We start from the raw sequence: 25874 nt of genomic DNA, 5'->3' as shown, positions 1-25874 counted from the left end.
GATATGGGGTCGTCTTTCCCCGGTCGCAGTCCGGCTCTTGCGATTATTCGCCAGCTTGGCCTGCAAGAGAAAGGACGGCCTCTAAGTACAGTGTGTCGCCGTGATCTTGTGTGCACTGCCTCCCATGGTGGAATAGCCTGGCCAGTGTGTCGCCATGATCTGGTGTGCACTGCCTCCCATGGTGGAATAGCCTGGCCAGTGTGTCGCCATGATCTGGTGTGCACTGCCTCCCATGGTGGAATAGCCTGGCCAGTGTGTCGCCATGATCTGGTGTGCACTGCCTCCCATGGTGGAATAGCCTGGCCAGTGTGTCACCATGATCTGGTGTGCACTGCCTCCCATGGTGGAATAGCTTGGCCAGTGTGTTCAGTGCAGAATGTGCAATTGATGCTCATGCCTGTGCCATAGCTGCTGGATGAAGGCTGGCCATTAGAGCTTTCAGGTCCCTTTGCCCATAATGTGAGGTGCACATGCAAGGATGAGGTCATTGGAAAGGGCACTCACCCTGACAATGCGTGTGAGGTCATTTAACTTTTTGCGGCATTGGGCATCGGTCCTGGGGACGTCGCTGTTGGCTGACAGCTTGCTGGCGACATGCCTCCAGGCTCTCCTGTAGACGCAGACCGTCGCCTTCTTGCCATTGTCTGGGTACAAAACATGGCGCCTCTTCTCCACAGCAGCAAGCAGCACACTCAGATCACGCTCTGAGAAGTGCTGCGCACGTTCACGGGCCTTCTCCATGTCTTCAGGCGCTATTTGGGTCCAGCAGCAGTGTTCAGGCCTAGCTGGAGGGCTCCACTATCCAGGGCGTGGCAGCAGACACAGTCGACCCTTCCCCCTTAAGAGCTGGCCGACGCCAGGGTGTCTGCTGTCAGTCACGAGATGGCTGCACCTGCGCTGCGCCCGGCCTCGGCGCTATCGATCACCACCTCCGGCTTAGCGCCCAAAGAGAGGCGTCCAACAGCAGTTTTAGCGCTCGCCCGAACTAGTAGGGCGAAGCTAATGAATATCGGAGAAGTGGCCTAGATTTGGCGGCGGCCGCAAACTTTAACGGACGCCCCACTTTAGCGCCCCAAAAGTGGCGTCAATGAATTTCTAGGCCAAGGCCTTTTCTGCCAATAGACCCTTATCGGACAATGTTCAATTTTGCAAATTCTACAGACCCCCTGATGATACTATAACTTGCTTGAAGTATCATAATTCTGGGTAAGCAAAATTTTCTGATTCTCCATAATCAAAACCATCCCCTGTATTTACCTATCTATGACCCCACGACACATGCATTTCCCATTTCGGAGAAAACCTACTGTGTACATTAAGCATCTGTAGATGGCAATACATTGGACTTAAAATCTGATACACACATTTCCAGCCATGGAGGGGGGCCTAATACCCCTACACCACCTGGTTCATACATATTATTTTTATTAACAACAACATAACCTAATAAACTTCAATAAAAATAATAAAGAAAGAAAAATATACATGAAATCACATGAATACTATCAAAAATGGAGGAGGGAGGGAAACTTTAACTCTATACATAGCAGCCAACAATTCAAACGGGTGTCTCCTCGTCTACCCGCACATAATGCTCCCTCCATTCTCCTCTGTTCTCATACTTCTGGAAATGTTTGTCCCTCTTACAATGTACAAAGAGTAAATAAATCACAATAAAAATCTGACATACTACGAGGATGTGGGAGGCTATCCTAATCCAAGAAGGGACTTCTATATTAGTGAACAGGTCCCACCACTGTGGGGTCACTATATCTAATATGTCTGCCCCTATTTCTAATGTCTTCTGCTCCAGCGTGTAAAAATGTTTCTGTGAAACGGCAACGGCTTTTAGTATCTTGGTGAGGTGTTCAGGGAGAGGGGGAATGATATAGCCAAAATGTGCAACGAATCGTTGAAAATCAGTGAAATTTTCCTTGACAGTGAGGTGAACAGTGGAAGGTTCAGGAATAGGGACAATTCGCTCTTGGGCCACTTGAACTTCTGCCTTGGGTTTGAAGCAGAAACTGCTGTCACTGACCGGACACCAGCCGTGCTGTCCATGTTGGTAGTGGGACGCTGCAGTGGTGAAACAATATGTCCCACCTCCTATATATGCCACCTGCAGGGGCACATGGCCTTGTGCCATTGCCTCATGGTGCAATTTATAGGCTTCGCACCAGCAGTTCTGAACCCGCACTGTGGTTTCGAATAGGCATTCAAATGCTGGGGACACAGGATGATGTGTGCTCCCCGGCTCCGGCACCCCGAGAGGTTGGTACCCGTCATTGCATGCTCCCATCGAATGACGTAAGGTGGGACCGCTGTCTATCGAATGTGTGCACCCCCTTGAATGACTCTAATGTTCTCCACCCTGCATACCGGGGCGGGTTTAGCTGTCTTTCTCATAACCGGCATTCTTACCACTATACCCATAATGGTGTGGTTAGACCTCCCACAGTCCACTGGGACTGGGTAGGCCTCTGAAGCTAGTCTGAGCTGGCACGGACTTAATGCGTTCTCATAAGGGTGGAGGGCTGCGAGGTGCTTATTGCCGATCCAGGAGGGGACCAAACCTTGTTTTAAATCCTCCAGATTACTGCGGCCCTCGCCCAGTAACTACGCCTCGTACAGCACGCACGCTTCGTTCTGCGCAGCCTGATCTGACGCATTCCGATCCTCTCTGATGAGAGCATTTACCGTTTTAGCGTGTTTCTCCAGCTCAGCTATAATTTCCTTTAAGTGTAGTGTCATGGCCTGGTCCTCATGTAACTCAGAACCCACTACATTATCCTCATCTGTCAGTATCTTTCTTAACCGCCCTTTTAAATCATTGATCTTGGTCTGCAGCTCCACGTCACCCAGAGTGTTGATGACGGAAGTCCCTGTGTTGAAGGCAGTAAAAATATCATTGACTGTACCCCTTCTTTGTCTCCCTACCATGTCCAAGACCTCATGTGGTGTGGTGTATAATCCGGCTCTTTCGACATCGGCAAATTCGAACTCATAAAATTGTCTGAACATGTTTGTTAACAGGACCTGGTACAATTGCTCCGTTTCCTTGGGGCACCACTCTGGCAATCGCACCTTGGTACAGCACCTGACCTGTGGGCACTAATACCAATCCGTTCCCGGGTCCCTTGGTAGTGGTGGGGCACCCTTCCTTGCGGGCTTTGGCTACCGGAATCGTGGGCAGGGGCTTGCAGGGGCGGGTGACGAGGTCAGTGGCATTCACCGGGATCTGAGAGTACGGGACTCCGCACGCCCGTGTGCTGACGTCCCACCTCATCCCTTTCCCAGCATCCTGCCACTGTCTTTGGAAAAAGATGGAGATGCCTGTGGGGCAGTTGCGTTCTGAACCCGACATTCAGGTGTAACTTCCCTCATCTGGTCCCCACCATTTGTCCCAACAGACACTCAATCCCCCCTGAGTCCCCGTAATAGTCCGATGGGTATTGTTACCCAGTCGCTCCCACTCGACCGTGGAGTTCTTTATGGTCTTGCTCAGCTTTCTGAGCCACCACCATCTGTCCAAAGGAACATGTCCGTTACACACCAAGCAAATCTTCCTTCTGACGGTGACGCTGACTCTGGGCGCGATGATCCTCACCCTGGGACACATTAGAGAAGTCTCCCTGTATGCAAATCCGGACTGGCTGGAGTATTCCGTAGAGTTCGACCCCAGCCATCCTGGCCACCTCCCTTCGTGGAAATAGGTAGCTGTTTCTTCAACGTCCAGTTTGCCTGTCCCATCGGTCGCGATGGGGGCTGTGTCCCCGGAACATCCATATACTATGGAGTCCTTGGTGTAGCCCCGATAGGCCAAGCTACACCCGATCACCGCGAACACGATGAGAATCCCTTCCATAGTGCCTTTGGTTCCTGCAACAGATTAAACGATACAGCCAGTCTCCCGAGAGATTCTGGCCTAGGTGAAGGCATGATCGGGCCTTTCGACCTCGATCCAAAACAAACACACATGCTGGGCAGATTCAAAAACTACTCCTTATAACACCCATCACCTAAAATTTACACACCTTATATTTAACCAAAGTTAAACTTAACTAAACTTATGTACAGCGCCGCCCGTCCCCGGGCGGCCTACATAATCCCTGTTTGGGCTGCAGCTCACCGCTCCCTGTGGCGGGGCCCCATTGACCTGTAGCTTGAGTCCCCTGCCGCCTTTTGCTGCCAATTGGGGACTGCGTCTTTCTAGGGATTTCCCAAGTCGGTGTCCGCTGAAATAGGGGGAATCGGGCCAGGGCTTTACTGGCTGAGGCGTTCGAGACGACCTGCGAGGGGGTGCCTTGGGCGAGGCTCCCTTAGCGAGTGGACCTGTGGTTGGGACTTTAGCCCTTACAGCCCGTGGCTCCACCACGACTGTCGGCTTCGGCTCCTTTCCCTCAGGCTCCGCCCCTTTGGGATTTGGGTCTGCAGCGGATGACTCCTCCCTACCTGTCCCTACAGGTGGAGAATCTCCGCCCCCAAGTTCTACCTCCCCTAAGCTTGAGTCGAGGGCGGGACCTCCGTCCTCCGACTCCACCTCCTCCAGAATCGTGTCAAGGGCGGGGTCTAGCTGTTCGAGCTCTTCCCCGTCCGAGTCCCAGGCCAATGGGGAAACCTCCCAGGTGGGCGGGAAAGCTCCGCCCCTCAAGCAGGCTGCGGTTCCAGCCTGTGTGGTCTGTGACTCTTTGCACACCTCAGGCTGAGGATTTTTACCCTCAGACCTGGCTTCGGTTGTTGGCTCTTTTGCACCCAGCTTAAATAGCTTGCACTGATTTACGTTAAACCATTTAGTGCGCCGAGGCAACTTCACTGCGTAAACCATGGGGCTGGCTTTGTCTACAATACTGTAGGGCCCCATGTACAGTGGTTCTAAACTCCCCACTTGGGCAGAGTTTCCTACCATGACCTTGTCTCCTACTTCCCACTTCTGAGCTACAGTGGTGGGGACCGGTGGGTTTTGCACCGATTCCCGTCTAACCTTGTCTATGGCTCTCTCCAGCGCAGAAGGTCAGACCCAGGAATTTTACTTCCTGCTGGCCGATCCATGCCTTCTTTGGGTTCACCTTGAAACCCTTTCTGCCTAACAGCTCCAATAGCTCGGCCAATAGTGGACCGTGCTCCTCTCTGGAATCTGTGACCAGGAGCAGGTCGTCCACATACTGCACTAGCTGATTGGGCTGGCTGAACTCTTTTAAGCCTCCTGCCATACATTGATGGAAAATGCTGGGGCTGTTATGGAAACCTTGTGGCAAGCAGTTCCAGGTGTACTGTTGCCCTTTAAAAGTAAAGGCAAACTTGTACTGATCCTCCCTCCTTAAAGGGATGGACCAAAACCCATTGGAAATATCCAAACCGTGAACGTGGTCGCGGATGCTGGAATACTCCCTATCAGGTCGGCAACTGCTGCTACCGTCGGCGCGCAGGCTGGGATGTTACTATTGCGGACTCTATAGTCCACTGTGGCTCTCCATGAATTGTCCGGCTTCTTCACCGGCTACAAAGGAGAGTTTACGTGGGTGGTTATCGGCCTCAACACGCCCTGCTGCACCAGTGAAGACATTGCTGTCTCCATGTCGAGCTCCGCTTCCCTGGGGAAGTTGTACTGTTTTTGGGGTCGGGCCATGGGGTCCCCGTCTACTCTGACCTCAAACCCGGTGACCCTCCCGTAGTCGTGTTTGTGAGTGGCAAATGTAGTCAGGTGATCTGACACGAATGCCTGCAGACCTTGTGGGACACTTGCAACCATGAGCTCGAGGTCGTAACCCTCTTTTGGCTTCACGGCACACAGGGTCCCTTTCCCTTCCTTTTCTGGGATGATGACTACCTCGCCTCTCTTACCTGTGCTCGCTCCCCAGAGACAGTGATTTCTAAGAGCCACGAGGATCCCGTGTTCCACTAAGAAATCGGACCCAAGGATCCCTTTTCCACCCTCCACCTCCCACTTCATCAGTATACACTTCCACGGAGTGGTCCTAAATGAATGGAGAGAGGGATGGAGAATGCGCCAGCCTGCTCTTTACCTGTGAAGCCCAACAGAATATATGGAACCCCGGTGGACAGAGGTGAGGTGGTAGGGTTAGATGCGTGGATCACGGTGCACGATGCCCCCGTATCCACCAGATAGGTCCCTTTTACCTCTTCTACCTCCATCTCCATGAGGGGTCGCCTCCATAAATCATATCGCAGCAGACATAGGTAAATGGGCTGCGCGGGCTCCAGTCAATTGGGTGAAATGATCGGGGCTGCGGGACTAACAGAACCGATGGTGACTGCTACCCTCCCCTGCGAGATCATAAGAGACCGCATTGCCTCTATAATTGACTCTATTGCAGCGGGATCCATAGCTGCACCGGTTCCCTTTTCTGGGGCAGCCGTCTGGGCTTGGGCTTGGGCTGCGGGATGTAAGAATTCGCAATAATTTACAGTTCTGAAGATTCATTTTTTTGATTAAAGAATCCCTGGGCGATGTGCTTTTAAATTTCCAGGGATAAAAATGGCTGTTACCACATGGCCGAAGGCAAAGGACAATGCTTTGTTTACAAAGCAATTTAATGCTATTAGCATTTGTTTGTATATCGAGTGGATACATCTAAACTGCAGAAGAGACTTTTGCACCTTGAATGGGAATCGTTCAAGATTTGAATGGGTTTTAAATCACCCAGCACTGGACAATAGAGCAGTTGTATCTCCCTTTTGTTTCAGCCCAGGAAGCTCCGGAAGACACATTAACCCAGTCTAACCACATTGAGTTAGCCAATCACAGCTTTCTCTTGTGCATTGGACCCTTTTGGGTGGGGAATTTTGCACACAGCCCTTGCAAGGCAGAACGGCAGGACCTCACCAGGTATAAAAATAGCGGCTGAGAAGCTATCACTCTCTCTTACTTCGCTGGATCACAGGTGAGCGGAGTTTCTGACTCCTCAACAAGGCAACCTAGCAGGGGTTAAGGGGTGGTGATTTAAGGGTATTGCTAAGATTGTTTAAATAACATTGTAGCCACTGTATCCCTTGTTTTTGCCGTCTGCAACCCCCCTGTTAAGTAATTTTACTGTAATTACTGTGTGCGTGTGGGATAGTTTGATATTTTGATTGTAGTTTATTTAGGTAATAAACTTGATTTTTTTCTCTCATCCAAACCACTTGTTCCGTTTTAATATCATTAATTATAAGTTCCTCCACTCAGAACTAAAGGAGGGGTAGCGATTCGTAACTGCTGTAATAAAATTGGTTTTATTGGAATTGGTCCTGCAAGACCAGGAAAATTACTTTAAACCAGTTTAAAGAAGCCCCCAAACCTTTACAATGGCAAGCCAGGTAGGAGTGGAGGCAGTTTTTGATTTAATAAGTGGTCTGGATCTGGAGAAAGCATCAGCTCTTGTCTTTCTTGCTTTCAGTCTGTGGGCAGCCCTGCGGAAGGTAGTGGCAGTGTGTAAGCTGACCTATCGGGGTATAGGTGGCTGGGCTAGGAAGGGTGAGGTGGGAGAGCAGGAGGAGTTTAAAGAGGCCAAGAATCGGGAGTCCCAGCTTGAAAATCATGGCCCCTGTAGGGCAGAGATAGAAAGCCTTAACGTGGTTTTAAAGGTAGCAAGGGGAATGATTTGTGTGATCAGCCTGAAGGCAGGTCAGCTGGACTTTACTGGCAGCCCAAGTAGAACCATCCCACAGGCAGCACCCAGAACGGTGCTGGATTGGGAATTAGAGACCCCAAGACCGCAGCCCACAGCTCCGAGTCTTGAGGAGCTCTGGCAGCAAGGAGGGGTGGACAAAGGGGTGGTAGGAGAACACCAGCAGATCCCGCTAGGCAGGCGGGGACCAGGACCAGTGTACCCCCTCCAACAACGGAGGTACAGTCCGCCCGTGAGGAGTGAGCCTGAGAATAGGAATCCTCAGCCCACAGCATGTTCGAGTTCACAGGCAAGCACTGTGGCTTGTGTGGGGGGAGGAGCCATTCATATTCAGAGTAAGCTGTTTAAGCCAGGGAACAGGAAAGGAGAGATCTGGGACCCCTGTAGAGCAGGTTCAGTAGCAGAAATCCGGGACAAGGGAGGCACACAGGGGATAGTTTTGGCCCCAGGAAAAAGGCAGGTCCAAAATTCCCCAGTTAAAGCCACCTGGGTGAGAGAACATGAGTTTGCTGTCCATGCAAGTTCAAGTTCACAGCCTACAAAACCAGGAACTGTGACTTGTTTCCAGGGAAAAGCAGACAAACCCAGAGAGAGATTTGCACCGGCAGGCTGCCAGGTACATTATACAGTGCGGGCTATTTGGATATGGGGGAGAAGGTTCCCAGCTAGCTGGGGCTGTGACCCAAGCTCAGGGTCCGCCAGCCACCGTTTCCCCCATAGAGACACCCCTCAGAAGGTCTCAGCGGGTGCCCCAGCCTAAGAAAGCATGGTCACCCACTTTACAGTGGAGTAGGGCGGTCTCCCGAGCCAGGGAAAAGCCAGAGAACAGGGGTCCCCACTCAACAGCCATAAGCTGCGAGGGACCAGAGACAGGAGGCAGTCCAGCTTCGCTGCAGCCAGCAGGAATCTGCGACAGTGCCAGAGATTAGCCTGGCCGTCCGGAGACGGGCGGTATCTGAATTATAGCTGTGTGTGTAAATAGCTTGCTTTAAGGTGTATTTTAAGTTTGTTGATTTAACTAGTTTCAAGTTAAAGTGCAAAGAGTTTAAGTTTACATGTGTGCCGAATGTTTGTATTTTGGTCCGAGGTCAAGGGACCCGACCATGTCTCCACCTAAGGCAGCAGGTCAGTGAGACCTGGCTGCATGTCCTTTTAAGTTTTTGCAGGAGATTGGAAAATGAAGCAGCCATGTTCGCCCAGCCCGAGCTGGACATCGAATGAAGATACGGAATGTTGGGGATCACCTTGCCACTGGACGAATCCAGGAGACCCCGCAGCGATCTTCGGCAAAAACCGGACAGAGTCCGGAGGAACTTGCCTACTCCTCCTACGGGGAGGAGATGGCCCCAGCTGGGTGGGGCACGGCCCCCAACCCAGCACTATCCTGACCGAAGTTCACTTGCGGGAGACCTCGCTGTCGAGGAGTCACGATGGGGAAGCGCGGGCGCCTTGTGATAGGGACGCGTTCCCCGGGGGTGGGTGGTGATGGCCCGGGAAGATTGTACAGAGGAGGGGGAGACCCAAGAGTCACGTGGGTGCGGTCGGGAGAGGGAGGAACTCACCCAGGGGCCCACGGGCAAAGAGGATAAGTGTGGCTGGGAAGGATGAGTGGGTGGCCGGATCAGTGTGGGGCCAGGGAGAGCCGCCACACAGGCACCATCATTTTCTGCAGCCAGTCGAGGGAAGACGGAAGGGGGAGGGACTGGGAGTCATGAGATCCCATACTCCCCGGTCTCGGTCTGTGCCAAGGTAATTTAAACGTGAGGGGTACCCCGCCTCCACAAAGGGACAAGGGAACGGTTCGGGGCTGGCGGAGCAGGCTGGTCGGCAAATCCATTCTGCCTGTTTTAAAGTTTAAGACGATCAAAGGGGGGTGGAAGGTACTTTCACTGCCCGAGTGGGAGGAGCAATACCCACTCGAATTTCGCGACCCATCATCGGCACGTGATCGGGGTTCATTTAAGCATGTTGTTTAATGATTTTTTTTTTGTATTTTGTGTTGCAGCCCCAAGTTGAGCAGAGGCGTCGGATCCTCTCCGTGCTTGGGACCAGTTTGTGACAACTCCATGTTGAGCAGAGGCGTAGGACCCTCTCCGTGCTTGCGATAATTTTTGAGTACATTGTGTAACTAAGATTGCAACATTTTGTAATAACTTATGATGTAAAGAAAAGGTGATTGTAAATTTGGTTTACACTGTATAATTTTACAAGCGTGTAGGGGTATGAGACCCCTTATTGAAAACTGAAGTATCTGTAAGATGCCTACCGTACCATGGTTTTTTTTCTTGAATTTAAGGGGAATAGACGGGACAGGGATCAGTGGCAGATAGCTATTAGGTAAATACAGGGGATGGTTGTTTGTGGGGGGTCAGAAATTATTGCTCATTTCTTCAAGAGGATACTACAAGCAAGCTGGAAGTATCCAAGGGCGGACTGTAAGAATTCGCAATAATTTACAGTTCTGAAGATTCATTTTTTTGATTAAAGAATCCCTGGGCGATGTGCTTTTAAATTTCATGGGATAAAAATGGCTGTCACCACATGGCCGAAGACAAAGGACAATGCTTTGTTTACAAAGCAATTTAATGCTATTAGCATTTGTTTGTATATCGAGTGGATACATCTAAACTGCAGAAGAGACTTTTGCACCTTGAATGGGAATCGTTCAAGATTTGAATGGGTTTTAAATCACCCAGCACTGGACAATAGAGCAGTTGTATCTCCCTTTTGTTTCAGCCCAGGAAGCTCCGGAAGACACATTAACCCAGTCTAACCACTTTGAGTTAGCCAATCACAGCTTTCTCTTGTGCATTGGGCCCTTTTGGGTGGGGAATTTTGCACACAGCCCTTGCAAGGCAGAACGGCAGGACCTCACCAGGTATAAAAATAGCAGCTGAGAAGCTATCACTCTCTCTTACTTCGCTGGATCACAGGTGAGCAGGGTGTTCTGACTCCTCAACAAGGCAACCTAGCAGGGGTTAAGGGGTGGTGATTTAAGGGTATTGCTAAGATTGTTTAAATAACATTGTAGCCACTGTATCCCTCGTTTTCGCCGTCTGCAACCCCCCTGTTAAGCAATTTTATTGTAATTACTGTATGCGTGTGGGATAGTTTGATATTTTGATTTTAGTTTATTTAGGTAATAAACTTGATTTTTTTCTCTCATCCAAACCACTTGTTCCGTTTTAATATCATTAATTATAAGTTCCTCCACTCAGAACTAAAGGAGGGGTAGCGATTCGTAACTGCTGTAATAAAATTGGTTTTATTGGAATTGGTCCTGCAAGACCGGGAAAATTACTTTAAACCAGTTTAAAGAAGCCCCCAAACCCTTACAGGGAGATCTTCCCTTATTATCCTCCCACGGATTTTTACAGTCCCTGCACCAATGTCCATCCTTCCCACACCCGTAGCAATTGAGCTTGGCTTCGGGAGGACGATTCCCCTCCTGCTGCCACTCCTTTTTACTTGGGGCTGCGGGTTTTGCCTCATGCACTTTTCCCTTAGAGGGAGGTGCCTCCTGACTCCTGCAATTCTTGTATGCAATGGTGAGCTGTCGGAGCACTGTCTCCTCTGTGGTACCGGGACCTTGGGGGTCAAACCAAGATATGGCTTGGGCCTGTATCTGTGGTCAGCTGTTGGCAACCAGGCAGCGGAGCCAATGAACCCGCTGGACGTTGTTCATTGCGGCCCGTTCCGGCATGCCCGGACAGCTGCGCCGATACACTGGCCACAGCCTTTCTGCGAAAACCCATGGGGGTTCTCCAGTTAGCTGCACAGTGCCTTCCACATGGAAGAACGGATTGCCGTCATCAACTCCCATAACCTCCAGGACCTTGTCCCTGAGTTCCACATACCCTTTCCGTCCCCTCTTACTCCTGTCTGAGAGGCACTGAAGGATTGTGCTATCCAGGGAGAACAGCAACATCTTCGCCTGTTCAAGATCATCACAATCATTGACGGCGGCTGTCTCCTCTATCTCCCTGAAATGGACTGAGGGATCTCCCTTCTCGGTGAGTTTTGGGAGGTGGCTCACCATCGCTCTGAGTTGTTGGGCACTGTGGGGTAGCACGATCTGATTCAGGTGGGGTCCGTCTGCGCCATTTGCGTCGGTGGGACCGTACCTCTGGTGCCGAGTAGGCCACATTGGTGCCGGCTCCGGCTTTGCTACCAGGGGTTGTTCCTCCTCCGGTTCTACTTCGGCTTCCTCCCCTTCTACCACCCCCCCTTCGGGCCAAACCTCATTATAGCTCGGCGGTGCTGAGGGTTCAGTGGCTGGTGCCACAACTATTTCATGTGGAATCGGTCTTTTGGATTCCTTCAGGAAGTCTATTTGACTCGCTTTTGGGCTTACGAGGCATACCATGCCTTTTGCCTTTGCCAGGGTCATTCTTAGGTCTTCTAACGCCTTCTAGCAGGGGCCGTGGTCTGCGCTCTCAAACCCGTTCTCAATGGCCAGCTTGTAAGCTGCCTTGACCTCTACTACTCTCTCCTCCTGTGCTCTTAGCTGTTGTGCGAGGCGGGCCCTTTTCTCCCATACCCTCGCTTCATGCAACTTTGCCTCAGTAACCTGACATTCTAGGTACTCTATTTTAGCCTGATTTTGGCTGGCTACAGTTTGGCGTTCCTGATTCAGCGCGTGAAGCGCTGCGATAAGTTTTTCCCCATCCATGGCCTTTTCCTCTATCTTTGAAGCCTGGGTTTTGATCTTGGCTGCCTGCACTGCAACGACCTTGTCCAAAATCTGGACTTGTCTTTTGTAGCACATCAGCCACACTGCCTTCTCGAATGACTTCTTATGTTCTTTGCTCTCTGTCCATCTGATGGCTGCATCTACCGGACGCCCATCCAGTAAGAGATCGGAAATCCACTGTTTAGTGAGATTTACCTTGCCAAAAACATAATCCGCTATCCTCTCATCCATAACATTTCATCCATTTAAACCTGGGTCTAATACATTGCAATCCTGCTGCCAGTGTCCTGCCGCGGTTGCCATTTTCTGTAAGGGGTTTTCGATCGCAGAGGATTCTCTCCCTAGAGGCCTCTCTCTCTTGCACAGTAAAAACCTTGAGTGGTTCGACCTACTCGCCCCTTAGGTTCTATACACTGGATTGAGGCAGGAACTGCAATGTAGAGAATACTCTATAGATCAGGTTTAATGAAAACAAAATGAAATTTTATTGCATAAAGGAACAAATTGAATGTAAGCCAAATAAGGTACAATGGAGGGAAAAACAAATCATAATACAGGACTAACCAACATATATACAGGCATGTTATACTTTACAAAAGTCATCTCGAAATAGGGAAACACACGGAACTTCGAGGGACAACAACTCATAATTCATTATACCCAAAATGCCCACCCCCTAAGCCTAGCTAGATCAGATTATGAGGGGCCAGAAACATGCTCACCAATTCAATGAGAAAGTATAAGATTTTGAAAGGTCTGCGTTTTGATCCTTTCAGGCGTCCTGTCTCCACGTGGTCAACGCTGCGGGCTGCGACAGTCTCTCTTCTTCCTCAGGGTGAAGGTCACGGACAGGCTGGATGCTGGCAGGCCTGGACGTCGACATGGATGGGGGCCACCTATTTGACCATGGTCAGATAGATTTCTTCGCAGAGCCCAGCTGGTTTACCATTTTCAGATAGGTTTCTTCTGAAGGGCTGCTGTCCTTTGTCTCGTCAACGGCCCAGGGTTTGTCGATGATCTCCCGATAGTTACCCCGGGGCGGGACGCAGACTTGAATCACCTTCTTGACTGGTCTCCGGATCGACGTTCTTCCACGGCTCTCGAAAAAAACAAGCTAGCTCAAAAAGCTACCGATATTGCTCCCGGTGGCTACCCCGGGACTCCAGTTATACTTCTCAACAAAGCCCTTATCTCCCGCCAAATCAAGGTTAGTCTTTGTTTAACTTTTGGCGGGCTTGTAGCACAGCGGGGTAGTCTTTGTTTTTAAAGTATCTTCGGATGGCCGGTAACTGCCATCACTGGTTTGGAACGACCCTGTATTGTCTTTAATGTCCTACTGATGTCTTAAAACAGTGCTTGATGTTCCCCCTATGAATATGAAACTGTTTCCCTTTGTCTGGGTAAACATTTTGATGACCTTTATCTACAGGCCGATCTGATCGGATCTGCATCCAATCTATATGTATGGGGCTCTGTCTGGTTTCGTTTTCCCTGAAACTGCCTTCCAGAACCTACTGTGGGCTGAATCCACAAAAAGCTGTCTGGGGACTGTAGGAACCATTTTAAAGTGTCCCAAAAGCTAGTCATGGGGTCTGGCGGCCATTTTGTGTGTCCCTTTTTCTCGGCTTCTTTTAAAACAGTCTTTAAAAGTTAAGGCCTTTTCTGCCAATAGACCCTGAAAGGACAATGTTCAATTTTGCGAATTCTATAGAGGGCCCATACGGAGTGGCAGGTATTACGGTAAAGGAAGAAGCCTTCCCATGCTGAATAGCCACAGTTTTGGCGACCGCAAGGGTTCTAGTGACAGAAGTGTTCTCTAGGTCAGGTCTACCACAGTATGTGGAGTCCAATCATGGGAGTCACTTTACAGGGGCAGTCATGCAGGCGACTCTGAAGATGCTAGGTGTAGAGGGTAAATGGCACGTCGCACACAACCCGCAGTCATCGGGGAATGTGGAGCGGATGAATAGAACCATCAAGGAAAGGTTACAGAAGGAGACGGGAGACTCACCTAGAAAAGGGAACCTTGGATGACAAGGGATATACAAAAATGCATTAGAAATAAAAGGGGGGCTTTTGGCAGTTACAAAAGACTAAAGATGGAAGAAGCCCTAGAGGAGTATAAAAAGTGCAGGGGCATACTTAAAAAAGAAATTAGGAGGGCGAGGAGGGGCCATGAAATAACACTGGCGAGCAAAATAAAGGAAAATCCTAAGATGTTTTATAAGTATATTAAGGGCAAGAGGATAACCAGGGAAAGGGTAGGGCCCATTAGGGACCAAAGTGGCAATCTGTGTGTAGAGCCAGATGATGTAGGTGGGGTTTTAAATGAATTTTTTGCATCTCTGTTCACTATGGAGAGAGACGATGCAGACATAGAAATCGGGCAAGGGGACTGTGACATACTTGAACATATTAGCATCGAGAGGGAGGAGGTGCTAGCGGTTTTAGCAGGCCAAAAAGTGGATAAATCCCTAGGCCCGGACGAGATGTATCCCAGGCTGCTGTGGGAGGCAAAGGAGGAGATTGCAGGGGCTCTGACACAAATTTTCAGAACCTCTCTGGCCACAGGGGATGTACCAGAGGACTGGAGAACAGCTAATGTAGTACCATTATACAAGAAGGGTAGCAGGGATAAACCAGGGAATTACAGGCCAGTGAGCCTAACATCTGTGGTAGGGAAATTATTGGAAAAAATTCTGAGGGACAAAATTAGTCTCCACTTGGAGAGGCAAGGATTAATCGGGGATAGTCAGCATGGCTTTGTCAAGGGTAAATCATGTCTGACAAATCTGATTGAATTTTTCGAGGGGGTGACTAGGGGGGTGGATGAGGGAAATGCTGTGGATGTGGTTTACATGGACTTCAGTAAAGCTTTTGACAAAGTCCCGCATGGGAGACTGGTCAGGAAGGTAAGAGCCCATGGGATCCAGGGTGCCTTGGCGCGTTGGATCCTAAACTGGCTGAGTGGCAGGAGGCAGAGGGTGATGGTCGAAGGTTGCTTTTGTGACTGGAAGCCTGTGTCCAGTGGGGTACCTCAGGGATCGGTGCTGGGTCCCTTGTTGTTTGTGATCTACATAAATGATTTGGATGAGAATGTAAAAGGTATGATCAGTAAGTTCGCAGATGACACGAAAATTGGTGGGGTGGTAAATTGCGAGGAGGAAAGCCGCAGGCTACAGGACGATATAAACGGGTTGGTCAGATGGGCGGAAAAGTGGCAAATGGAATTTAACCCTGAAAAGTGCGAGGTGATGCATTTTGGACGGACAAATAAGGCAAGGGAATACACAATGAGTGGTAGGACCCTAGGAAGTACAGAGGGTCAGAGGGACCTTGGTGTACATGTACATAGATCTCTGAAGGCAGCGGAACAGGTAGATAAGGTGGTTAAAAAGGCATATGGGATACTTGCCTTCATTAGCCGAGGCATAGAATATAAGAGCAGGGAGGTTATGATGGAGCTGTACAAAACGCTGGTGAGGCCACAGCTGGAGTATTGTGTGCAGTTCTGGTCGCCTCACTATAGAAAGGATGTGATTGCTTTGGAGAGGGTGCAGAGAAGATTCACCAGGATGTTACCTGGGATGGAGCGCCTCAGCTATGAAGAAAGACTAAACAGGCTGGGGTTGTTTTCCTTGGAGCAAAGAAGGCTGAGGGGGGACCTGATTGAGGTGTACAAAATGATGAGGGGCATAGATAGGGTAGATAAAGAGGAACTTTTCCCCTTAGTAGGGGGGTCAATAACAAGGGGGCATAGATTCAGGGTAAGGGGCAGGAGATTTAGAGGGGATTTGAGGAGGAACTTTTTCACCCAGAGGGTGGTTGGAATCTGGAACTCACTGCCTGAAAGGGTGGTAGAGGCAGGAACCCTCACAACATTCAAGAAGCATTTGGATGAGCACTTGAAATGCCATTGCATACAAGGCTATGGGCCAAATGCTGGAAAATGGGATTAGACTGGACAGGGATGAATGGGCGGCGCGGACACGATGGGCCGAAGGGCCTCTTTCTGTGCTGTAAAACTCTATGACTCTATGACTCTATGAAAATGGGTGGAGGTCTTGCCGTTAGTTCTGATGGGGGTCCGAGCCAGCCCATGTAGAAGCACAGGGTATTCCCTGCATGAGCTCGTGACTGGCAGGGCCATGAGAACGCCCAGCCATGTACTGGCCCTGGTTCTCACGGAAGGTCAGTTGAGAGAGGTGAACCGGGACAGGTTTGTTAAGAATTTGCTTGAGCATCTCAGACAGATCCATTGGCAGGCTGCCAGTAACATGGGGAAGCAACATCGTAGAAATCGTTTATTGCTTGAGCCTCAGAGACACCACGAGTGGAAGGTCGAAGATCAAGTAATGGTTAGAAACTTCGCCAGGGTAGGGACTTTTGAACCACTATACATGGGACCGTACAGTATCGTGGATAGGGCAAGTCCAATGGTATATGCGGTCAAAATGCCCCGACGCACTAAGTGGTTCCATATCTCTCAGTGCAAGCTTTTCAACCCTGGGGAAAGAGCTGATAAGAGGAGGAAACAGCAGGGAGTGGTGAGCTGCGCTACAGGTGTGGGTCTCCAGCCTCTAATCTGGGACTGTGAGGAGCCCACAGAGGGACCAGTTGTTCCGCCTGTGGGGGCAGGAGTGAGAATAAATGCCAGGATCCCACGGTCGAGGGTGCTGTGGACGCCTCCTTACATACCGGTGAACGAAGGAAGCCGGAGTCGTAAGAGGCCCAGGGTCGAGGAGACCTAGTGTGGCCACCTGGAGACGGGTGGCGCTGTACATAACTTCTTTCTCTCCTGTCTGTTGCCTTAGCTTGTATGTATAGTTTAGATTTACATGTATGCTGTGGATACCAAGTGTAATCGTGTGTAGCTGCATCTGGAAAGGTGAGGCAACACCCAAGGACAACGCTGCATTCTGTGTGTTTTCAGGGAACGCCTAAGAACAAGATGAAATCAGCCATGGTATTCCTGATCGTCATGATTGAAGCCAGCACATATGAAGCTCTGTTAAAAGCGATGATTCAGGATTTTTATGAACTGGACTATGGAAATGTAGAAAAAGAACAGCTTTATAATCCGAATGTTGGGGGTAGTGTGGTCTCCGAAGGCAGAGAAGAGGGACCTGGAACGATGTAGCCACAGCGTTCAGTACAGGAACGGGTATTGTTAATAGTATGGATGATGCACAACTCCAGATGCAGATCACTGGGTTAAAGAACCAACAGCATAAGATTCTAGGGGAAGAGAATACAGTGGTGAGTTCAAAGCTTCATGAGGACCAGGCAATGACCATTCATTTAAAGGAGGTCATTGCGGAGTTGGAGAGGCACGCAAAAACTGTTAATGATTTGATACGGGAGGACAGGAACGCCTCGGAGCAGGCTGCATGGAATGGGATGAGTGTGTAGTATGGAGCATGGTTGCTGGGTGAGGGGCGCAGTAACCTGGAGGACCTGAGGCAAGGTCGCATCCCTTCATGGTTAAGCAACAAGCATCTCGCCGTGCTGCACCCGTATCGCAATTCGTTGAGCCCATGCCAGCTTCGTTTAGCCTCTGAAGCCTACCCTGTCCCTGTAGATTGCGGGCAGTCCAACCGTACATTGATGGGAATTGTAGTGAGGATGCCGGTATTTGCGGGTCATCCCAGCCAGCACCGGTATACAAGGCTGAGAATATCGGGGTCATTCGTGGAGGAGTACATGTTTGTTTTAAAGCGGATCCGCCGTATGTCATAAAGTGGGAGCATGCTATGACAGGCACTGACCTCTCTGGATGCCAGAGCCGGGGTGCACATGTAATACTGTGTCCCCAGCACTTGAATGCTTTTGTGTAACCAGAATGTGGGTTTGCTTCTGCAGGCGTGGAACCTATCAATTGCACCATGGAAGTGATGGCACCAGATCACGTACCTCCACAGGTAGCATACATAGTGAGTGGGACATACTGTGTCACCAAAAGCGCGTTCTGCTATTGGTACAGCCAGGACATGTGGTGTCTGGTGAGCGAGAGCAGTTTTTGCTTCAAACCCAAGGCTGAGGTTCAAGTGGCACAAGAGCGAATTACTCCCATCCCCGAACCCTCGACCATTCACCTCATTGTGAACAACACCTTCACGTGTCTCCAGGACTATGTGGAGCATTTTGGGTACCCGATTCCTTTTCTGCCGGAACACCTCACTGAGTTAATAAAGCTCCCAGAAACATTTTTACACTTTAGAGCAAAAGACAGTAGAAGTGGGGGATGTTAGATCCGTGTATTTTTGATGTTGTGTGTCCTTCAATAACTAGACACGAGACTGCAGGAACAATCAACAGGTATTTACTGGATGAGGGTTGCTCTAAAACTAAATGTACAGATCCCTACTCAGGGTTTATATACAGGTGTGGTCACTGCCAGTACTACAGTATACAGGACCTATAAAAAGTAGTTCTCCCCTTAAAGGCACATACACTACAATTCCTCCCCTTTTAGATTGACAGTACCATAACATTCATTTAGCAATTAACAGTTTTAACATGCACATTTATAAATTCAGTCTTTGGGGTGGCTTCCTGATCCTTTCTGGATAGCGCCTTTTCTGAGTGTCTTGGTCTTGGTGCGGAGGCCACCTGTCATCAGTTGGTTCATCAGCTTCCGATGCTACTGTTTCTGGGGTAGATGCTACCTGTATGTCGGGTTCATCACCGGGTACTCGAGACATGGGGTTGACGCGTTCCTGTGACGCTAAGATCTGGTTGACATGGCGTCTCACAATGTTCTCCCCAACATCCACTGTGTACATTAGTGGCACCTGCCGTGTGCATATCGTTCCAGGTTGCCATTTCTCTGTTCAGTAGTCGCGGGCCAAGACTGGTTGCCCTACATTGAAGCTCCTTGTCGGCTTCTCATTGATGTGCTGGAATTGCTTATTCTCAACATCTCTTCGTACATTTGGTTTGAGCAAATCCAGACGAGATCTCAACCTTTGGTTAAAGAACATCATGGCCGGGGTCTGGTTGGTGACTGCATGTGTCGCATTTCTGTAGGCTAACAGGAAATTGTCCACCTTATGCTGCAGTGGAATGTCGTCATCGCACATGGCCCTTACTGCTTTCTTAAAGGTTTGTACGAACCTCTCAGCCAATCCATTTGTGGCTGGATGATACGGGGCGGATGTGTAATGCCTTACCCCATTCCTTTTCATGAATCTTCGAAACTCTTCGGACACAAACTGTGGTCCGTTATCAGAGCAAATCTGCTCTGGCAAGCCGTTCCTGGCAAATATGGTCTGTAGGACTGCAATAGTTTTCTCTGTGGTGGTGGGCGACATTTTGATCACCTCAGGCCACTTCGAGTGCGCATCCACGGCTATTAGAAAATTTGAGTCCGTGAATGGACCAGCAAAATCAATATGCACCCGTTGCCATGGAGATGAGGGCCACTCCCATGGGTGTAGAGTGGCATGTGGTGGTGCATTTTGGACCTTCTGGCATCCTGAGCAGCTCTTTGTCACGTCCTCGATTTGCTGATCGATCCCCAGCCACCACACATAAGCCCTAGCATGGCTTTTCATTTTCACCCCTCCCAGATGGCCTTCGTGAAGCACATTGAGCACTCTCTCCCTTAACTTGGGTGGAATTACCACTTGGGATCCACACATCAAGGTCCCCTGGCATACTGACAGCTGTTCTCTTCTGGATGAGAATGCTGGCAACAGTGAGTCACCATGTGTTGGCCATCCCTTCACCGTCAAGTCATATACCCGAGACAGTGTCGGCTCATTTTGGGTCTCCTTCTCTATATCAGCGTTAGTTACTGACAAGCGTTCAATTATAGTCAAATGAAATATTTCGACAGGGTCCACTGCTGGTGCTTCCTCCGCAGTAGGCAGTGGCAGGCATGATAGCCCATCAGCGTTCCCATGCTGTTTCATGTCCTTATACTCGATTTCATATTGGTTCGCCCCTAGAAAAAGCGACCATCTTTGTAGCCGTTGTGCAGTCATCACCGGCACGCCCTTCTTTGGATTAAAGATGGAGACAAGTGGTTGGTGGTCCGTCAGCAAGGTGAACTTCTGCCCGTGCAGATAGTAGTTGAACTTTTTCACTCCCCACACTAGGCTGAGGGCCTCCCTGTCAATCTGGGTGTAGTTACGCTCGGCTGAGGTTAGTGACCGAGACGCAAAGGCTACCGGCCTCTCCGAGCCGTCCGGGAACTTGTGCAACAGCACCGCTCCAATGCCCTAGGGTGATGCATCACGCGCCAACCAAATTGGTAGTGCTGGGTTGAAATGAGCCAACACCCCTTTTGATGTGATCAAATCTTTGCACTTCTGGAAAGCTCATTTACATTCGTCATTCCACTTCCATGGTACCCCTGTTTGCAGTAGGGTGTTCAGTGGGTGTAGTACTGTAGACAAATTCGGCAAGAACTTATGGTAGTAGTTCACCAGCCCGAGGAACGACCTCAGTTGTGACACATTTTCCGGTGCTGGAGCCTTGACTACTGCCTCAATCTTTTCAGGGGATTTATGTAACCCCTGTTCATCAATAACGTGGCCACAATACGAGATCTGTTTCTGGAAAAACTCGCATTTGTGGCGACTTGCTCGGCGCCCATATCCCTTCAATCTAGTGAGCACCTGCTCCAGGTTGGCAAGGTGAGCACTGTCATTTTCGCCCGTGACCAGGATGTCGTCCAAATAACACTGGGTCCCTGGAATCCCTTGCAGGACTTGATCCATTGCCCTTTGCCAAATAGCCGGAGCTGATGCTACCCCGAACACCAGCCGGTTGTATTGGTAGAGACCTTTATGAGTGTTGATCGTGAGGTACTGTTTCGAGGCTTCTTCTACCTCCATTTGCAGGTACGCCTGGGCCAGATCAATCTTAGTGAAGCGTTTCCCTCCAGATAGCGAGGCGAAAATATCTTCAATCCGCGGAAGCGGATATTGTAACGTGTGAAGGACTGGGTTCACTGTCACCTTAAAGTCCCCACAGATGCGAACTTTCTTTGGTTCCCCAGGCGTATTACTCAACGACCTCTTCATTACAGGAACGATGGGTGTGGCCCACTCGCTCCAGTCCACTTTGGACAGTACTCCTGAACGTTCCAAATCTTCCAGCTCTGCTTCGACGGCTGGGCGGATCGCATAAGGCTTAAAAACTTTGGGCTTGCATTTTCCTCTATTTTGATCATTGCTGTTATGCCTTTTGGTGTTCCAAGTCCCTCCTGGAACACTTCTTGTGCATCACTTAGCATTTTTGACAGTCATCCAGGTGTGGCGTCGTCATCCTTTTTGGCATCTACAGTCAGTGCTTGTATGGAATGCCAATCTAGCTGTATCTTCCGGATCCATTCACGTCCTAGTAGTGGTGGTCCTCCATCTGGCAATACATATAGGTCAATTTTTGGTGTTTCCTTACCATTATATTCAACGTTCACCCTTATTTTTCCTTTGGGGTAGACTTTTTGCCCCGTGTATGTCTTCAAGACAATCTCTGTATCTCTCAAGGGTATATATGAGAATAGCCGCTTGTAGTCCTTTCGGTTTATGACTGTTAGGGCTGATCCTGTGTCGAATTCCATTTTCACTTGGTCTCCAGCTATCTTGAGCGTGACCCAGATAGTTTGATGATCCTGCATTTGGATCACCTTATGTAGTTTCAGACAACCCAGCTCCTTGCTTCCGGAGTCTGTATCACTTTTCTGTTCGTCTGAACTACTCTCCGTCACCTTATGTACCTTCTTGTACTTCTCCTGTGGAGATTTCTTGCTGCTGGTTTTCTTTCCCGACCTGCAGGCTCTTACTATGTGTCCTACTTTTCCACACTGTCTGCACACTTTGTCCTTAAACCAGCAATCATTTTGGTCGTGTGTTGTTCTGCCGCAGCGATAACACTTCACTGTTCCGTATGACATTTCATTTGTGCCATATTCTTGCGGTCTCCGTTGTATCTCTGCAGCGCCCCGTGCGGCTGCTTCGTGTGATACTGCCATGCTGAAAGCCTTTTCCAGCTTAAGGTCCTTTTCAGATAAAAGCCGTTTCTGGGTTCCTTCACTTTGAAGCCCACACACAAACTTGTCCCTTAAGGTATCTGCCAGTCCCGCTCCAAACTGGCAGTGTTTCGATAGCTTGCGCAGTTCCGTTAAATACTCAGCATTACTTTCATCTTTATGCTGGTTCCTTTTGTGAAACTTAAATCTTTCTGCTATCAGCAGCGGTGTGGGGTTTAAGTGGTTCTGTAGGATTGACACTATGTTTCCAAAATCCTTGTCCACTGGCTTCTCTGGGGTTACTAGATTTCGCAGTAAACCATACGTTTTTGCACCCATGGAATTCAACAATACCAGCGCTTTCCTCTCATCTGGCACTTCATTCGCCTTGCAGTACACTTCTATGCATTCGACATATGTCGTCCAATCTTCGACTTCATTGTGTGATACTGCCACTCTTTGGCATCCCTGGGTGTGGTTAGACTGGCTCAAAATGGCGTTTTCCCGCGCTTCCCTTCTTCTCCGCTGCGGCTCAAAATGGCGTTTTCCCGCGCTCTCCCTTCTGTTCCGCTGCGGCTCAAAATGGCGTTTCCCGCGCTCTCCCTTCTTCTCCGCTGCGGCTGCTCAGCCCTTGAACACCGGCTGCGCTCTGCGCGTTTCCCTTTCACGCCTCTCTCTCTTCTCCCGTCGACGCCATTCGGTCCTGAACACTGGCTGCGCCCTGTCCGCTCTACCCTCTTTCTTCTCCCATCGCCGCCACTCGGTCCTGAACACCAGCTGCGCCCTGTGCGCTCTACCCTCTTTCTTCTCCCGTCGACACCGTTCGGTCCTGAACACTGGCTGCGCCCTGTGCGCTCTACCCTCTCTCTTCTCCTATCGATGCTGCTCGGCCTTTTCTGTGCCGTCGGTCGGCTCTAGCCGCCGCTCTCCGGGAAGGGTCTGCGCCGTACCTGTTGCCAGCCCGTTTTGCTGGACCACCGTGACTGGAGAACCAAGCCCAGCTCTCAACAGCCTCCCCTGCGATGCTCAATCTCTGCTGGATGACTGGGCGGTTGCTCGTGGTCGACGCCCGTGCTTCTGGCCTCAACTTTCTTCCACTGTTCTCCAGGAGCGAATCCCTGGGAGGTAATGCAGATTTGCAGGTAGGTTCGAATCTGCCTCGTCGCCACTGTTAGATCCATGTATTTTTGATGTTGTGTGTCCTTCAATAACTGGACACGAGACTGCAGCAACAATCAACAGGTATTTACTGGATGAGGGTTACTCTAAAACTAAACGTACAGATCCCTACTCAGGGTTTATATACAGGTGTGGTCACTGCCGGTACTACAGTATACAGGAGCTATAAAAAGTAGTTCTCCCCTTAAAGTTACATACACTACAGGGGAGGAGATCAAGGGGATTGTCTCACCACCATGGTGGGACATCGGTCTGAGTATAGAGATTCCTCCCTGGATCCGCATCTGTTCCCATGCATTAATTAGCATACAAATTTTGCTTGTAAGCTACTTGTTTTACACCAGCTGCAGGCGACAGAGCCAGATGCTCCGAGCGCGGTGGCAAGGGGTGTTAGATCGATCCGGAAAGCTGTAATTCGATTTGTGTTGATGATGGTTTGTCCCTGCCAAAACTTGTAATGTACCAAAGTTCTGTAAGCAAGTGTATTGTATTCTGGTTATAGTTTTACACTCTGTATGGCGCGATGTGCGCTGTTGCATTTTTGTAATGTGGTACCACCTGTCAATGCTGTACTGTGTGCTGTGCTTGGTGACTTTTTGGTAACGTCCTGTGGATCTTGTTACTGTTCTGTATTTTGACTTGAAGTTTGTCGGTGGGAATTGGAACTCAGCCATTTGAATGTGTTAAGAAGCCGTTTCGCTGATGTTTTGACTCGGTAGAAGTGAACAATGACACGCAGCAAGGGGTACAGTTCTGGGGTTTAAAATGTAAAATCAGGGAAACAGCTTCACTTGTGGGAGACTTTGGCCTTTGCTCTCTCGTCGAGTGATGCTTTGTGGAAAGAAAAGCATCAAATGGGGGACTGAAGAGATCGCAAAGTCTCTGTTTGAAGAATGGACTCAGTCGAGAATATTTTTGTGGACTTTATGGGATTTTTCTGAGGGCATTTTCCCTGTGGTGGGATCGGCTTGTACAGATGCGTGGGGGGCTGGTTTGTTAAAACTCCAGAGAACGCATGTCAGTTGGCTGTGACAAAAGAACTGTCTGTCAACCAGAATATATGGGTTCGCCTGACAGTCCTGGAAAAAGGAAGGGGGCCATTGAACTTGAACTTATTAGAAAGCCACTCTAATATGCAAAAGCACTTCTCACCTCCATCTCAGAAGAGAAGCAGAACAATGAACCCACTAGTCTAGCCAGCCGAAGAGGAGCCAGTTTTTCCCAACACAAAGACCGAAAGATATGTCCCAGACTTAGGGCCATTAATCCAATCACGGAATACTCATGGGTCCGATGATGACCCATCACTGATTAAGCACCGGGGTGCTTAGAAACAAAAGGATTTTAAAGATTGGCGGGAAAGATAGGGGTAGCCGGACTCCTGTAAAGATAGATCCTTTCCCACCATTCTCTCTCTCTCTCTCGCTTCCTCGCTGCACCAAGATCGACCTAACAGGAAGTACCGGAGGAAGAAGCCGCTGAGCGAAGCGATCGAGCCAAGCCGGTAACCAGATATCCCAGGCAAGTTGGGTGAGGTGTAAGGGCTCAGAGTTTTCTCAGAAGTGAAGTTATTTTGGGCTATTCCGAGGCGGGAGCTTCGTTTGGTTCAGCCAGGCGAAGGGGCTTATGCGACTGGGCAATTCATTGGTAGGGGTGGAATTAGAGTCCACCATAGCAACAAGGGAATTACTGCTTGTTATAGTCCCCAGTTTTGTACTGCATGTATGTTGTTTGTAACCTGGATTTTATTCTCCACAGAGACAGTGATTTTGTTTAGTAGTGCATGTTTTAGCCAGTGTATGTTAGGCCAAATAAATATAAGTTTGATTTTTCACCGAAGCATTCCTGCCCGTGACTTATTCCATTTACACTCTGAATAATAATTCCTGGGTATAGAACTTTTGTAAGGCGGGGGCGATTCGAACCGTCCGTCTAGCAATTGGGCTAGGATCAAAAACCACTTACAATTTCACATGATCCAGTTACATTGAACTGGGAATGAATTAAACATAAAAACCAGATTCCTGTGCTAAACACTACAGAGCTGCCATTGATTATTTCTGACTGCTTTAATCTATTATACATAGCTCCACAAATGGACAGCTGTTGCCCATTGGGCAGGAATTTAAAGTTTCTTAGGAATTCCTTGATCACAGTGACAAAATGAATAATTAATTGATTTACCCTTAAGCAGATACAAATTGGAAAATACTCAAGATTAATTCCTAGGATTAATTTCTATATTCCTCATGATTACTCACAAACTTTGGCATGTTTGGACTAGTCGCTTGACATTCTAAAGGCCTATTAAAAATTGGCAAAAAATATTTTTTTATTCTGGCTGTATACAAAGGAGATCTTTTCCTCTTAACTTCCTGGTTGTTGCTTTGTTCAA

This window comes from Somniosus microcephalus, chromosome 7 (genome assembly GCF_052327205.1).
Source record: "Somniosus microcephalus isolate GS21.2 chromosome 7, FLI_Smic_1.0, whole genome shotgun sequence".
NCBI lineage: Eukaryota > Metazoa > Chordata > Chondrichthyes > Squaliformes > Somniosidae > Somniosus > Somniosus microcephalus.
This window is presented reverse-complemented; position numbering follows the sequence as displayed.